This window comes from Ptychodera flava, chromosome 5 (genome assembly GCF_041260155.1).
Source record: "Ptychodera flava strain L36383 chromosome 5, AS_Pfla_20210202, whole genome shotgun sequence".
NCBI lineage: Eukaryota > Metazoa > Hemichordata > Enteropneusta > Ptychoderidae > Ptychodera > Ptychodera flava.
This window is the reverse complement of record NC_091932.1, coordinates 7179461-7196045: the sequence shown is the minus strand read 5'-3', so window position 1 is coordinate 7196045 and position 16585 is coordinate 7179461. Positions and strand designations below refer to the sequence as shown.

The 16585-nt window shown below is 37.1% G+C and overlaps 1 long non-coding RNA gene across 3 annotated transcripts; it reads right to left on the bottom strand.

The window, feature by feature from the left end:
• Positions 1 to 16335, bottom strand: LOC139132882 (uncharacterized). Of its 3 annotated transcripts, XR_011552470.1 has the most exons (7): positions 16193 to 16335; positions 8557 to 8708; positions 7521 to 7649; positions 6345 to 6441; positions 5671 to 5792; positions 2934 to 3043; positions 1 to 354 (listed from the first exon to the last, which is right to left on the bottom strand). It is a non-coding gene; the product is annotated as an uncharacterized lncRNA (long non-coding RNA). The 3 variants fall into 3 exon arrangements; XR_011552469.1 differs by lacking the exon at positions 8557 to 8708 and having other exon boundaries at positions 7492 to 7649; XR_011552468.1 differs by lacking the exon at positions 8557 to 8708.
• Between the last annotated feature and the right edge of the window lie 250 nt (positions 16336 to 16585).

Below are 16585 nucleotides of genomic sequence, written 5' to 3'. Positions count from 1 at the left end.
TAATGTACGGTCAAAGTAGACATATCAATGTTTGTGTTTATGTTCCTGAATAATAATATCTTGATGGTGTATGAATCCTGGTCTGAGCTACAATTATTATGCCTTGTACTTTCAGCACAGTAATTTGGATCTTCAACAATCCATGGTGGACTAGTCATAATGACATTGGCCTTGTAAGAGAAGCAACAAAGCCTTGGTAACTCACCCGCCGTGGCCAAGAGGATCTTGTATTATGGAGTCATCCAGAGTAGGAGACAAGAGATCTTTATTGATGTCTTAGCTACATCAGTGTCTTTCTGCGGGGAAAGCTGATCTCAATCAGACTCTGCCAATGTTTCACTTGATGCATAACACCTGCAAGTACCGGTACAACAGACAAATCATACTCAGCTGTTTGTTACAGTACCTCAGTAACTCTTACCATATACTTCCACAATTATGTGGTGGTAGTGAAACATGCATGACTTGAGGCTGATACCGGTATGTGGGTACAATAGATATTGCCAATGTTCCAAAATGTTGGCAAAACACAGTTACTACCAGCAGTGTGTCACCCGGTATCATATGGCTCCCCAAAGCGGCACCCGTTGACCTGCATTCTAGTATACTGCAATGACTTTGCTTGGTGTGATTATTTTGAAGCTTATACTTAATATGTACTTTGGAGCAATAATTAAAAGTAATTAAAATGCTGCACTTGATATCATAACTTGCTTGTAGTCTGACTGAGCTCTAATTGGTGGCAGATAGGTGTACTGGTACGATAGCCTGAAATTCAAGCACACCGATACAGTCCCACTAGTTTGTTCTGTGAAACTAATTTGTTACAAAATAATACAAAATTTGACTGATAACTGATGCATGTTGTCGCCAAAAATGTGCAACATGTCCCCCAAAATAAAAAGTAGTGGGATACAGTGTCCCAGGTTGGTTTCAAATTCCTGGCTGCAACACTGACTTTCTGTGGTATAGGCTGGCAACTACATTCTTGTGACCACTTATTTCTGTTTTCAGCTACACTTTAAAAAATGGTCTTTCTCAGAAAAGACACCAACAAATAATATTACAGCTTTGTGGATACCAGTGAACTTTGTGATGCCATCCCCCAGTTTATTACTTATATTGTATCCAATCATTCAGTATTGTTACCCCAGATGTTTCCTACATCAGCTAATTCACTGGCACTGCCAAACTATAAAATAATAGTGCAATAATGTACAACCTCCCATCCCATAATGGATTCACGCAAACTTTGCTCTCCATATGTAACTGGTTTTGCCTTCTCAGGGATGTAGAAAATGTTGGTTACAGGTGTCAAAAATAAAAGTATACAGGCGGTAACAAGTAGAGTATGTTCACATAAAGTTTGAGCAAAATGTCCTGATTTTTTACTAAAACTCAATGTTCACAGCTGGCAAATTTTAGCTTACATTTGGTTGTTTTTGCCGGCTGTCAGCTATTTTCTGCATCGCTGCTTCTACATCATGTCTTGCAAAGTTTACTTAATCCATTATGGGCCAGGAGGGGGGTGCAACATTACTTAAATATATACAATTATATTACAGCTTTGACAATATCAGTGAATTTTGTGATGTCAGAGCGCCTGATTATTACTGATAATTTAAGCATAACAATACATGATTTTTGTTTGTAAATGAATAAAGGACTGGGCATTTAAAAAGGAGGAAAATTATGGGGTAAACCACGTAACAAATAAAAATGATAAATCTTGATAATGGTGCACAATATCGATAATAAATTTGCCTAACTGTACGATTTATCAATTTTAGTCCTTCCACACGCACTTGTCATTTGCTCTGTCTGGCTTGTGCTCAGCAACAACGGCAGCTGTCATCAACCTTAACTGGTAGTGTCTACAGAAATGACTATGGAGCCATTCAAAGTCTCGGTCAAAGGTCAGTTACGACCAATAATCACGACCACCATGGGCTCTCCATTGCTCTAAATCTCAGCTACCTATTTCTGATACACCTGCCGACTGTAATCAGTGACAACTTTAATCATTGATTTCAACTGTAGTTCCTGACGAAGACCCTCCAGTACCGTATATGTTTTTGTCAACAGTAACCTTTCAAGCACCTGTCTATGTCAAGTTTCCCATTCTGCAAAATGCAATAGCTCTTCTCAAGAAGCCATCTAAAATTTAAATTTATAGACACAATTTTAAATGAAATTTAAACATTTGAATAACATTGTTAAACTCTGTTGAAATTAATTGCCATTGAATGTTATACTACTATCGACGTATACTGATTGTATCGATCAGCTGATACCATATACAGCTCGCTGCAACAGGTGTTGATGTTGATCCACGAACATTCCGTTTTCTTCATGTAGGGATTTCACGTGTTGCAGCTTTTTGAATGACATGATATTGAAAGTTAATGTTTCAAGTTCAATATAGACAGTAGGGATGCAATTTCTTTTCACTGCCTTCGAAAACACATTGTTTTCTTATGTCCAAATTTACCCATGAATATGCAGCTCATTTTTTGTGTGTTGAACGGGTGTGTGCAGTGCAGTGTGGAGTGTGTGTAAATGTATATGGTATACAGATTCGGGCCTATCATGTCGGACGATGCTCAGATGCTCACTGGCTTCAAACTCAGTTTACGTTTCCTTTTTCATTCATTTTCTACATCTACAAATTTACTGGCATTGCCAAAACTATAAAATAATAGCAATAATATACCCCATCCCGGCCCATAATCGACTCAAGCAAACTTTGCACTTCATAATGTACTCGGCTTCACCTCATACTATGTTGTGCAAAGTTTGTTTTTTGTCCATTATGGGCTGGGAGGGGGTACATTATTGCTTAAATAATTAGCAGAGGATAAGTATATGGTGATATCTTATTTTGGCTATCACTTCATGCCATGACTAGCTACAGAGGGAGTGTGTCCTCTTACCTGGAAACATTAGGACTTTTATAGACGGTTTACAGTGAATCTGGACTTGAAAAATATATCGTCCTCAGAACTGCTCTAAGGCACTTGTGTCTCACTACTGCTGGTCCCACCTGTCAAGATATGAAAAAAAACACCAGTCAGATACAATCAAACACTTACCCTGACAACCAATGGTGAAAATATTATCCTAACATTTCAATTTTCAAGGAAAATATGCAGGGTGTATTGGTATGCTTTGGCACTGAGATATGATTGCTGCAAACTATATGCTGAAATTATCAGAGTTAATTGGCAGAACGAAATAATGACTGATGGAGCATATTAATTGCCTCAAACATATTAAGTCAACATCAGCAATACAGATGTTTGGCTTTGATATGGGAACACACAACAACAGTCTAGACACAGAGATGTAGACGCTCTGAGACCTAGACTTATTGACTTCTGTGAGAATTCTTGTCCAGTCTGTTTGACTGTGGTGGACCATGTCTTTGTAGACAGCTGACCTTTCTTGATATTGTAATTATGCAGAAGTACAGAGATTAAACTAACTGAATCATGGTGTACCACTCGCCTGTATATGTACGTTATTACTGCATGGCCCCTTATACGAGTAAGGTGGAATAGCACCGACAACCATGAACTATATACATACTAAACAAGTCATCGTTGATGACACAGTCCCCACTTGTTAATGGGTACTTTGATTACAGATCCTCAGAGAGGATAGAGTCCTCTTCATTAGGTCTGTGATAAAAATACTTTGATACAGATGGCACTCAATGGCCAAGAATGAGTTCCATGGTGATGAAAACATAAAACCAATATAGCTAGGCCACTATCCTAAAGGTCATTAAATGAGTCAACTGGGAATTAGTTGACAGGATGTTGCAAAACATTTTTTCATACTATCCTAACACTAATAGATTATCACCGGTACCATATTTCATAAAGTTTAATGCAGTATTTACAACACTATGAGACCAACATCTGTATTTCATCAAATTCGACGTTGTATTTGCGGATATATCACCCTAACTAGGAAAGTTCATTACATATGCAATTACAAATTAATTAAAATGACACTGATAAATGTCTTTTTCACTGTAAAAGCAATGTGAGCTTAACATCTGTACAAAGTTTCATGAAATTTGATGCAGTATTTCTTGACATATCAGCCTAATTATGAAACTTTAATAATTGACATGATACTGCTACATGACAGGAAACAAATTGACGAGCATGTATGAATATGTCAATCTCCTTGTACCAGCTTTGAATGATACTGGTGGAAATATGTCTGAGTTATGGCTCAGTATATGAGAAAATCGTAACAAAATCGCCGCCACGCAGCAATATTTGATCTTACTGTTTAAAAAATCAACACGTATATGTATGACATAAGTCAATGTCCAGGTACAAACTTTGAATAAAATCAGTTGAGACTTGCCAGAGTGATGGCTCTCGACATGAAAAAGACCATAACAAAATTGCCACCATGTGGCCATATCGAACCATACCGAGAAACAAATCGAAGTACATATGTACCGGTATACTATAAGTCAATGACCTTGTACCAACTTTGAATAAATTTGCTTGATACATGTCTGAGTTATGGTTCAGGACATGGAAAATTGAAAAAAAAAATTGCCACACGGCGGCCATATTGGATTGTATCACAAAACAAATCAAATGACATAGGTTAATGTCCTTGTACCAACTTTGAATACAATCATTTGAGATATGCCTGAATTATGGCTCTGTACACGAAAAAATCGTAACAAAATGGCCTCACAGCAGCCATATTGGATCATATCACAAACAAATTGACGTGCATATCTATAAACATTGTTCAATGTCCTTGTACCAACTTTGAATAAAATCGGTTGAAACATGTCTGAGTTATGGCGCTGTACATGAAAATCGTAATAAAATGGCCGCCTGGTGGCCATTTTGGATCGTATCACAAAACAAATCCACATGCATATATATGACATACCGGTAGGTCAATGTCCTAGTACCAAATTTGAATAAAATCGGTTGAGAAATGCCTGAGTTATGGCTCTGTACATGAAAAAATCGTAACAAAATGGCCGCCTGGCGGCCATATTGGATCTTATCACAAACAAATTGACGTGCATATTTATGACATTGGTCAATGTCCTTGTACAAACTTTGAATAAAATTGGGTGACATATGCCTGAGTTATGGCTCTGCACATGAAAAAATCGTAACAAAATGGCCGCCTGGCGACCATATTGGATCGTATTACAAAACAAATCAATATGCATATCTATGACATTGGTCAATGTCCTTGTACCAACTTTAAATAAAATCGGTTGAAACATGCCTGAGTTATGGCTCTGTACATGAAAAAATCGTAATAAAATGGCCGCCTGGTGGCCATATTGGATCGTATCAGAAAACAAATCAATGTCATCTGTATGACATATGAAGTAATCCTTGTACAGATGAAATTGCTCCAGGCATCTCTGAGATATCTGTGTGAATGGACGGACAGACGGACGGACATGACCAAACCTATAAGTCCCCCCGGACGGTGTCCGTGGGGACTAACAATCACGACTAAACTACCACTCGACCACATCACATGACATATTGGTGGCAGCGGTGCTATTGAAATGAGTGGGGCTGATTGACATGCTTCATTAGAAACCATTGATGGACAGGAAAAGAATTTGCACAGGATCCTTCTTTCAAAGAGAACAATACTTACAGAAGCGCTGTAGACTTCATGCAGGACAGCAATTGATGTGCTGATAAATGATGAGGCCAGGTCTACATCTTCCTCTAGTAGCAAAACATTTACATCCTCTTTCTCCAAAGCTGCATTGTAACCTGAAGATGAAAGTATAATGTTGCATATAATTACAAATTACAGCAGAAAACATCACATCATACTCATATCCTACTGTTTAGACATTGACTACTTTGGTCATTGGCAAGTTGCCAAGATAATAATAGGTAAAATCCAGTATGTTTTCAAGGATACTGTGACAGCAATAGTAGGTTCACAAATACAATTTTATCAACTACGGAGGTAATTGGTAAGAAGATTAATTTACTGTGTAATCAGGAAAACCTTTCCAACACTGTCAATGACTGCTCTGCTACATCCATGCACTAGATAACATGTAACTAAAACATGATAAGACACAACATTGTCACCCAAATGAAAAATGATTTCTCAAGGGACCAGTATATTGTGTACTTAATAATGAAGTAGGCATGTAGTGAAATCTCTCATTACTTCTTTGGAATCCACCAGACAATGCCAAAGCAAAATTATTTCAGCAGAATTTCATATACACTGCCACTGGCAACAACTGATGTCTTTGTAGGCTAGATGCACACACTTGAAAAGCAGTCAGAATCAGTTTGTGAACCTACCGTTTCTAGGAAGACTGGTACAGCTTCTATACCACTACAGTAGATACCCTGGACAGTGCTTTCATCATGTATGTGTCAAGAGCTCTGTATGCTTCATCTATGAGAAACACAACACAGAAGTTAAAATCTGGGATGCAAGTTTGAATGACCCTAACATGACCAGTTCAAGAAACAAAGACAACTTCTTCACAAGATAAATTTTGACTTTTTTCTCATCATCAAGCTAACAAACTAATATTCAAATGAGTGTCAATTAACAGATTTTCCAGTTGATAAAGAATTTTTCGGATCATTCACTGTCCTGCTTTCTTGACTTTGTTTTGTTGAAAAGGATTCCTATACATCTATATAAAGAGAGAGTTCTTGTATCTTATATAAAGACAAAGTTCCTATTTTGCAAACCTGATCAAAGGGACATATCATTAGCGACAAATATATTGTCCAATCTGTGAATATTATATTATTGCCTAAATACGTGGGTTTATGTGCCCTAGAGCAGGTGACAATTTGCCTGACGCCAGGAGGGCAAATTGTCTCCTGCTGCGAGGGCACATAAACCCATGTATTCAGGCAATAATATTTTTGTTACATGCCTCTTCACAGTTCATGCTTTATGACATTTAGTTACATGCAGGGCATTTTCAAACAATTTTACCATATAGCATCAAACAGATTTGAACGAAAATCAAAATAGCAGTGCTCGCATGGATATTTTACATTTAGCTTTAAGTGTCTACTTTGATGTTGAAAATGTCAAAGGGCTTCACTGGACTGCACTGGTAACCATGGAAACTGTTCAGTACATTGTTCACCGGCCCACAAACTCCCCGGATGTTCCTATTCAAATCAATGCACTGATTTACACTCACATCGAGGCAATATGTAATAAAATGTATTCTTGCACAATCAAGCTCTTTCAAGACATGACACACTACTGGGCATTACACGGTCACTACCGTATTATTATACACTTCATATGAAAAGTAATTAATATATTGGAAAAGTGAAAAGAAATGATCATTCTTTTATCTGTGATTGTATATTGTCAGTAGCCCCATAACTGGTACACTGGTATTGACGGTGCTTATTGGTTTGTATGAGAATTTAAAAACAGCATACATCATGTACATCAAAAATTATCTTCCACCTGTGAGAGTGTAATCGGAGCTGAAGTGCCTTGTTTGACTGGAAATCCTCCTACGGCTTCTTCATTGCCAATCACAAACAGCTGAAGCATTTCAATTGCAGCCTGCAATTGCTGACTCTTGTCTGATTACAAACCAGTGAACCATTGCATAGTTGTACCTGTGAGAAAATCAAAATATGATTAAGAGATACATTTCTTGGAGCATTGAGTTGATACACATACCTACTGTATACGTGCAAATGAAAAACTGGTTGACTCTTTATGTAATTAGTATGATACAGAAAAGGTTCAAACAGCCCCTCTTAAATTTTTATATCCACAGCCAGTACTTCAAATTTATAACATTGTGTTATACCATTCTGTTTTTATTTTGTTGCTTTATGTCTCCTCCACCGTAAATAAATTACAGTAGTGCATAATGCTACTTTTCGATCTTTGATTCTAATTTCACTTCCATGTCACACTATCATGCCAACACAGTTCATCTATTATTGCTGTCATTAAGGTCATCCCTTGAGACCTGTACACCATATTTTAAAGGAATCTGACAGGCTGCTTTGAAGGAGCTTTGAATGTAAAAGTTGATGGATGTCAGATGTCAGACAATGGACGACGTCACATAACTATCGATTTGATAAGCTCTGCGTCACTGACAGTGGAACTAAAAACTTGTCTTAATAAAGAGATAATTAGTAATAATTGTAACTGAAGGTAATATTACAGACAATCAAGGCCATCCGATCACAGTGGTCTGTGAGAAGTACTGTGGAAAATGCTTGATGGACGACAGACATCAGATGACATATACACTCCTCATTCCAAATGGTACAGTTAAATGTTTGGTTCATGAAATCAAACAGACTGAAAAAGAAACCATTTCAAATTCAAATTCATTCTAAAAGTTCTCAAAGAAAAAGTCAAAATGAGGATATGCCAGTTGCCACTGTACTGGAGCTTTTCCTAAAACCACTCCCATCCAGTGTTACCTTGATGATGGTAAACTGGGTACTTGAAATGTTTGTAAAATATACAGATCATTTGAAAACTAGAGTTAGGTCAAACTACCTGTTGGTATTTCCACATTCCATCAAAGAAAACTTGTACAGTTGGCAGACTTATTTGGCATCATTGTTTTACTGAACAGTATTTACAGACCTGCCTCAGTGGTGGTGACGGTAAATGAGAGTCACTGGATAGCAAGTGTGTAACTGTTGAGACTGAAATGTGTCAAAAAATCAAGAAAAATTGACATATTGAATAAATTTGTCAAATTCTGAAAAAAGATTTCATCATCTAAAACTGTAGTTCACTGCATGCTCTAAAGTGAGCCATCACCTAAGGTAAAATACCATCCATTACTGTTAAGCTCCTGCAGAGATATATTAAATATACCAGTACATTCAGTTCAGTGCTTTTAAAAAGATTTAGGATGTCCCATACCATATATATCATATTCTTTGCTATCAATCATGTGACCTGGACATGCAATCCATGCAATCCACGACATTGTTGTTACCAAGTGACAGGCAATCAACATGGTACCAGATGCTGATAGGTTGCCTTTTTTACACGTCAAAGTCTACTCAACTTTCTTGATTTTTCACTCTTGTGTATCAGTACAACTTCCTTTGGTATTCCTCAAAGGTGTCTTTCCAATTTCCCTATTTGATCGATTATTAGTACACGTAACATATGTCAAGCATGGCATGGCATTGTCATCAGCACTGTAGTACTACATACATGTACTGCACGCAGAAGGCACATGTTGCCCATCAGCTGGAAATTCAAAATACATACATGACATCATTTGATAGAAAAGAATAGGACGGCATTGTACATGTATACGGGTAGGAGGCAGTAACAATTACATGACCAGGGAACCCTTGCACACCAGTCAGGGTCTCAAGATGCACATATTATTGTTACAATCTACCATTCTTTACAAAATATTGATCATTGGCAAAAGTCTGTTCAGCTATCTCACATATGTGATACCATTCTACAACATACAGTGATACAGCAGCAATGTTTTTTGCCAAGCTCAAAGGCTTTGCTGCCTGCTTCCTGTTGAGACAGTACAGGAACAGATATAGGTCAAACTGAATTGCCAGTTTGTTTTGTTCACAGGTACAAAAGGTCTACACTTAATCATTTGGTACAGAATGCTATATGAGACAGCTTTTGGAAAAGTCCAATGTGATATGGCATTGCGGGCCGACTTCTATGAGGGTCTCGTTGTGCTGGATTCATTGTGGTAATGATTGACAGCTATATCAATCACAACATAATAATCAACAGTAATGAGGTTTGCCAATGACAGATATCACACATACCATAGACCAGATATGAACTGAAAATGCTCACGTGTTTCATTTTATATTGCAGTTCTGTGTGAATTTGAACCTTTGCCACATGTTTGCAACTTAATTGAAAGTATTATGATCAACATAATGAACAATATTCACCACATTAATTCAAACCTGCCATGAAGTATACCAATATGTAATTAGCTGAAATATAAATATTAAATTTCTTTGACTGCTGTCATTGTATCACCACTTTACCGGTATATAGCAAGTGTAATTTAATACCTTTGACCAACTCCTTCAAGCCATATATACCAAACTGTGAAAGCTTATTAGATATGCAAATTGTAAATTAGCTGACATGAAAATGTGAAATGACTTTCAATATTGTTCTAACCTGGTATAATCATCAATGTACACAGCATGTTTTGCCAACATTGATCAAGTAAATTCCAGTATATATCCGTAAATAGAAAAGATCATTGAAAATGCAAATTAGGAATTGGCTGAAGAAAAAATTCTTAATTACTTTCAATAATGATGTATCATAGTATCGTTAATGTATATAGCAGGTTGCGTCAACTGTGGTCTAGTCAATTCAAATATATATCCCTAATTAAGAAAGTTCATTAAATATGCAAATCCAGAATTGGCTGAAGTAAAAATGCTTAATGACTTTCAATAATAGTTTATCATAGTAGCTTCAATATATGTAGCAAGTTTTCATCAACTTTGATCCAGTCAATTCAGATATATATCCCTAATTAGCAAAGTTCATTAAATATGCAAATAAGGAATTGACTGAAGTTAAAATACTTAATGACTTTCAATAATCTTTAATCATAGTATCTTCAGTATACATACCACGTTTGGTCAATTTGATCAAGTCAAATCAGATATATATCCCTAATTAGGAAAGTTCATTAAATATGCAAATTAGCAACTATCTTTCATGTCACCCCTTAATGGTTCCCAGTGCTAATATATCATGGTGTGATCAACATTTGTAGCAAGTCTCATCAAATTGTGTGTTGTGGTTCTCAATGTATAGCCGTTTTTTTTCTAAAATCATTAATTATGCAAATTAGCAAAAAGTAAGCAAGCCACACCCACCAAAACCTGATCAGTTCTTGCCGTTTGCAAACTTAATCTACCGTATGTACCAAATGATTCTTATCTGATAAGCCATTTTTGAGATATTGAGCGCATAGACAGACAGACAGACATTGCTGCGACATATGCTCACGTGTGAACACGTGAGCAAAAAAATGGACAGTACCGGTAGCTTGTCACTTCAATGAAAGCCTGTCACTCACGCTACTTTACAAGTTCCTCAAAGACAGGGTCGAGCTAAAGAAGGGTACAGAACAGTTTTTGATTGACGAAGTCAAGAGAATAATATCATGACACCTTTGACTTTGCTGTAATCAAATATCAAGGCAAAGTTAGGGGGGCAAAGGATAAGGCCAAGTTTAGGTCACATTGACATGATTCTGTGTAAATAAATGGTACATCAGACAATAAACAGCATATATTTGATGGATTTCAGGGATAATTTTGAACAAAGCACCATCCAAAGGAATTCACTGGCAAACAAATATAGCAGTTAAAAACTGTAGTAATTTTTTGTGGTACATTTAGCTAGGGGGTGTCAGGAATGTGTTTGACTGTAGTAGGGTTATTTAAAATATACCAGAACTGGCTGGTAAATGAATGTGAAGTGCATATGTTTGGTAAATATAGAATAAATGTTTCAACCTTGGAATCTTGGTCTTTTTCTGTTAATGAATGGTGCAATATTCAGCCTTAACCTTGTCCTGGTCTTTTTCTGTTAATGAACGGTGCAATATTCAGCCTTAATCTTGTTAATCCAATATACCATTACATAAGGAATGCTGATTTTATCCTGTTGATTACATTTTGAACAGCGCCCTCTATTTACAATGATGTACTCTGAGACACTATTTGTAAAATGATCTTGTTGGCTTGAGAAAAATACACTGAATCACTTGAATGTATCATATTGTAAGTCAGCTGTTGGACACTTGAGCAGTTTAAACATTGGTATATAGACAGTTACAATGAATGAGTAAATGTACAAGTTCCATAGTTTGCTCCTGTACAACAACACCTAGCCTTTGAACATAAGACAGGGGCTTGTTTTGCAATGAAGTTTTGCTGTTGATATTTCTGAGGAAAATGTCAATATATTAAAAATGGTAAATTTCTTTGTTTATTGTGTCAATAAAAATATATGTCTTGACTCTAGTGTAATATTGATTACACTCATTTCTTCAAAAGAATGACAATTTTAAAAAGCTGAGGAAATTCAATTGAGAAATGAAAGCAGATGATACAGAGTTGCAAGTGATTTGATTGATGTACAGAAGTCATGACAAAACTTCAATGTTTGGTATTGTAAATGAGACTAGAAAATTGACAAGTTTTGATTTTTCAGGGGTCTTGGATAATGCATTATAGTTCATTTACATCAATTAACACAAAGTCGAGAAGAGACTATGACATTACAGCCTTGGATGATCTTACAAAACAACTTTCTACTACATTAGAAGCTAGGATCAGATGGTTTTGATTTAACAAGAATATGACTTTAAGATCAATTTTGCTTTGCCAAAGTTTGGTGGGATACCAAATATTATCATTTTTCCAGCACTGTTGGTAAAGTAGTGAATCCTATTAAAATGAAACCCCTCTCGGTCAAAGTTTGGTGTTATACCAGATATCATCATTTTTCAAGCACTATTGGCTAAGTAGTGGATCGTATTAGAATAAAATGCCTACCAGTTTAATACAACCTATCCATTCTGCTTTATTAACACTGCTGACACCAAATGACTTTGATATCCTAATGTGTGGCATGCAGTCTAAATTGGATGAAAATCTACAGAGGCATGCAGTCTAAAATTGGATGAAAATTGAAAGTATTACAGCTCTTGTCATTTGAGTTTGGGGTTTCAGTGTTTGGCACATACAGATTTCTTGACTGTTAAGTAGAAGTTGTTTTACCCTTAACACACAACATCAAGGATGTGTCGATTGCCGCACGTTCTCTTATCATACTTGGCTTGGCTGTGAATAGTAAAGAGAACCCCATTAGCATTCTATGCTTACATCAGGTCAAAACAGAAGGTAAAAGAGATCACAAGTCAACTAAAGAAGGAGGATGGAGCAGTGTGTGAAAATGACATGGACATTGCTACGGTCCTGAACAAATTCTTCACATCTGTTTTTACAGAAGAAGATACCAGAAGACTACCCATGCCTATGGCTGTCTTTACAGGTACACCTGATGAACACTTGTTAGATGTAAATAATACAGAGGAAGCCGTATATCGCCACGTATGCCATCTACAAAGTCTGCTGGCCCTGATAAGATGTACCACAGTATCCATTAATCCTGAAATAATGTGCATCAATTATGTGTAAACCACTTGCAGTGCTATTCAGCAAATCACTACAGTCATCAAAAGTACCCATAGACTGGAGGATAGCGAACATAACACCAATATCTAAAAAAGGAAGTAAATCAAATGCAGCAAATTATCATCCAGTCAGCCTTACTTCAGTGGCCGGAAAGATTGTGGAATCCTGTTTGCAAGACACTCTAGTTGAACATTTAGAGAAGAAGAGTTTGATTAATGACACACAACATGGCTTCCGGGCACACAAATCATGTTTGACAAATTTATTAGAATTCTTGGAGGACATAACACTAGCTATGGATGAAGGGTGACCTGTGGATGTCATTTACCTGGACTTTGCAAAAACATTCGACAAAGTACAACACGTAAGACTGTGTTGCAAACTACAGAGTCATGGTGTCGGTGGCAAAGTGGCCATCAATAATAAAAGAAGAAAAGTAAGAAACATAATTCCTTCGTTTTACTTGAAACCCCCTCCCTCCCCCCTCAAAATGAAAGTTCTTATGCAAAATCAATTTCGTATTACGATGCCATTTCTGACAAACACACACATATCTCTTCGATCCGCACGCCCATGAAAAAATACCGAAAGTGCACATCAATTAATAAACCTCCACTTACGCGTTTCACTTTTTAAGACAGAACATTCATTAGTGTATTTTGCACATAGGAAAATGTTTCACGTACATGTTTCACGTTGAAAAAGCATACAAGTATTTATTTCACATTTATGTCTTTTTTGTTGTCTTTTTTGTCTCTGTGTTTTGTGGTCATTCAAAAAAAGATACCCCTGAACTAAAATATGCCATGAAATTCAACAAAGATAAATGTAAAGTAATGCATATAGGTCCAAAAAACCAGAAACTCAACTACCGGTATGTTATGAATGAGACTCAACAAGATGCAGTAACACAAGAAAAAGAAATTGGAGTTACAGTCTACAAATCACTTAAGCAATCAAGTCATATAGAGGGAAGCAGTAAAGAAGGCAAAAAAGACCCTTAGATTAATTAACAGGTCTTTTTTAAGTCAAAGGACATCATAGTAAGATTGTAGAAGCAATTTGCCATACCATGTACATCCATGGTCAGACGGTCGATGGAATATGCCATACAGGCATGGTCACCCTGGTGACAGAAGGTCATTAACATCACAGAAAACGTACACAGAAGAGCTACACAATTAATACCAGAATTACACCATTTTCCTTATGAAGAAAGTCTGAGAAGGCTTGAGTTTGAGAAGACAGCAGGGTGATGATCCAGATGTACAAGATAATCACCAATGTTGATCACGGAAATTCAAAGAACCCTGTAACATTTCAACGAGAGGACATGTCTACAAAATACACAAAACTCATGCAAACCTGGATGTCAGGGAACATTTCTTTTCATGCAGGATTGTAAATGAGTGGAACAGTCTGCCAGATCATGGATGTACCATGGTCAGACAAGGTCGTCACATCACCAACAGTGATATGCCTTCAAAAACGCCATACTCATACTCATAATATGCTATCAAAAACGGATAGAGGGGTGTCCAGAAATTCAGGGCTCGAAATTAGCGGTAGTACCGCGTCCACAGACTACCAACTTTTCCCTGGGGCTACCAAAGTCAATGAAATGGTAGCCCACACGGACTACCAAAGCCTGGGACGTGAAATACTTGGCGTGCGATGTCCGTCACTTTCGGACGAGCTAAATGCAGTCAACATGCAGTTTTATTTGTTTGAAGCAATTATCGTTTCATCTGTGAAGAGTTTTTTTTCTGGTGACTATTACAATTTTCACTGCTATGTTGTTGTTTTCACAAGATGCAGAGCGTTTGATACTAGAATGTTGAGTTGCTTTCCCGTGTGCAGTCTTTGCATGCCAGTTCACACTATGCTGTTGATCGGCAGCATACAAGACGTACTTGTGTCGAGTTTTGGGGTTTTGATGCTGAAATTACACAAAACGTTCACTTCTATATCAAGAGATTGTGTAATCAGTTTGATTTGAAATAGTAATACAAAACACTGTGTCAGTTAAGCTTGGAAACCGTGGCTGAGTTTCGCTGTCTTTTATCTATGGTTGTCGATCAGTATCAATGTATTACGTTCTGTACAGAGAGACTCGGGTGTAACAAGGCATGCCAGTTCATAAATATCATGAGAATATTTTTTTCTGTTTTTCTTTACTAAAGTTACAATTTCTTTGGATTCATAAGCCGATTTAGAAAGTGATAGAAAGTGTTACAAATGTACAAAAATAAGCATAAATTAAGCGTTCTGACACATAATTTGGGGTTTCTCGAGTAGAAGCCCCTAGTTTTACTGTTATTTTGTGTTGCTGAACCGGGGCTTATACTCGGACGAGTACAGTATCCCTAAGCTAAAATATTCATGGACTACCAGCCATTGTTACTGGGCTACCAACTTCAGAAAATGGTAGCCCAAGTGGACTACCAAGGTAAAAAGTTAATTTCGAGCCCTGAAATTGAATCCTGAAAGGATTACTAATCCCGTTAACTAAACTGAACTGAACTGATCATGCTCAATGTTTTTTCTAGGGTTGTGGGTTAGCCCTCTAAGTCCTATATAGGAATAGCTCAGTACTTGCAGAAAGTCAGGCCTGAGGGAGACAGCAATGGAAGTGAAGTTCGTCCCTTTACAGCGGGACTATGTTTGAACCAATCGTTCAACCTACAGATTCAGCAGTAGTTTAGTTACACGTCCACACCTTGTTGCGGTGCACTATTAACTCGAGATTCTGCCAAACACACGCACTCCGATCCACGGTAACACAGCTCATCATGATCATATTGACTAGCCCTGTACGAGTATGTCTCGAATCATAGACTTTAAAACTCCGTTTTTAAAGTCTATGCTCGAATGTATAACTATTAAAGCCAACACTCTCGCCATATTCGTAGGGCTACATACTGACAAATTATCGACGATCACTCACTCACCTCCGACCTCATGTGGTTGTACTATGTACAGAAAACGTATCCAAACAACATCCATAAATGAAAGTCACACATTATCAGTGTATCGTTTCCGACGGCGATGAGTGTTAGATTCGATCAGTTTCGATCAGACGACATAACGTCTTACGAACTGCGCACGCGTGGACGAAGCTCAAGGTAGACATGCTTTTGGATTCACTTTCAGAGTCGGATTCGGGGCACTGCTCACTGTAATGTCTCAGTAGCTGCCCGCACGATTTCCGCTTGCAGTTATTAATAAATGCACGTTTCAACATTAAAATTACAGACAACAGTCGGTTTTATCTTTTGAAAGAGTTGTAAAGAATAAATTATTATCATATCAAACAAAACAAGTATTGCAAATTATGTAGTCTG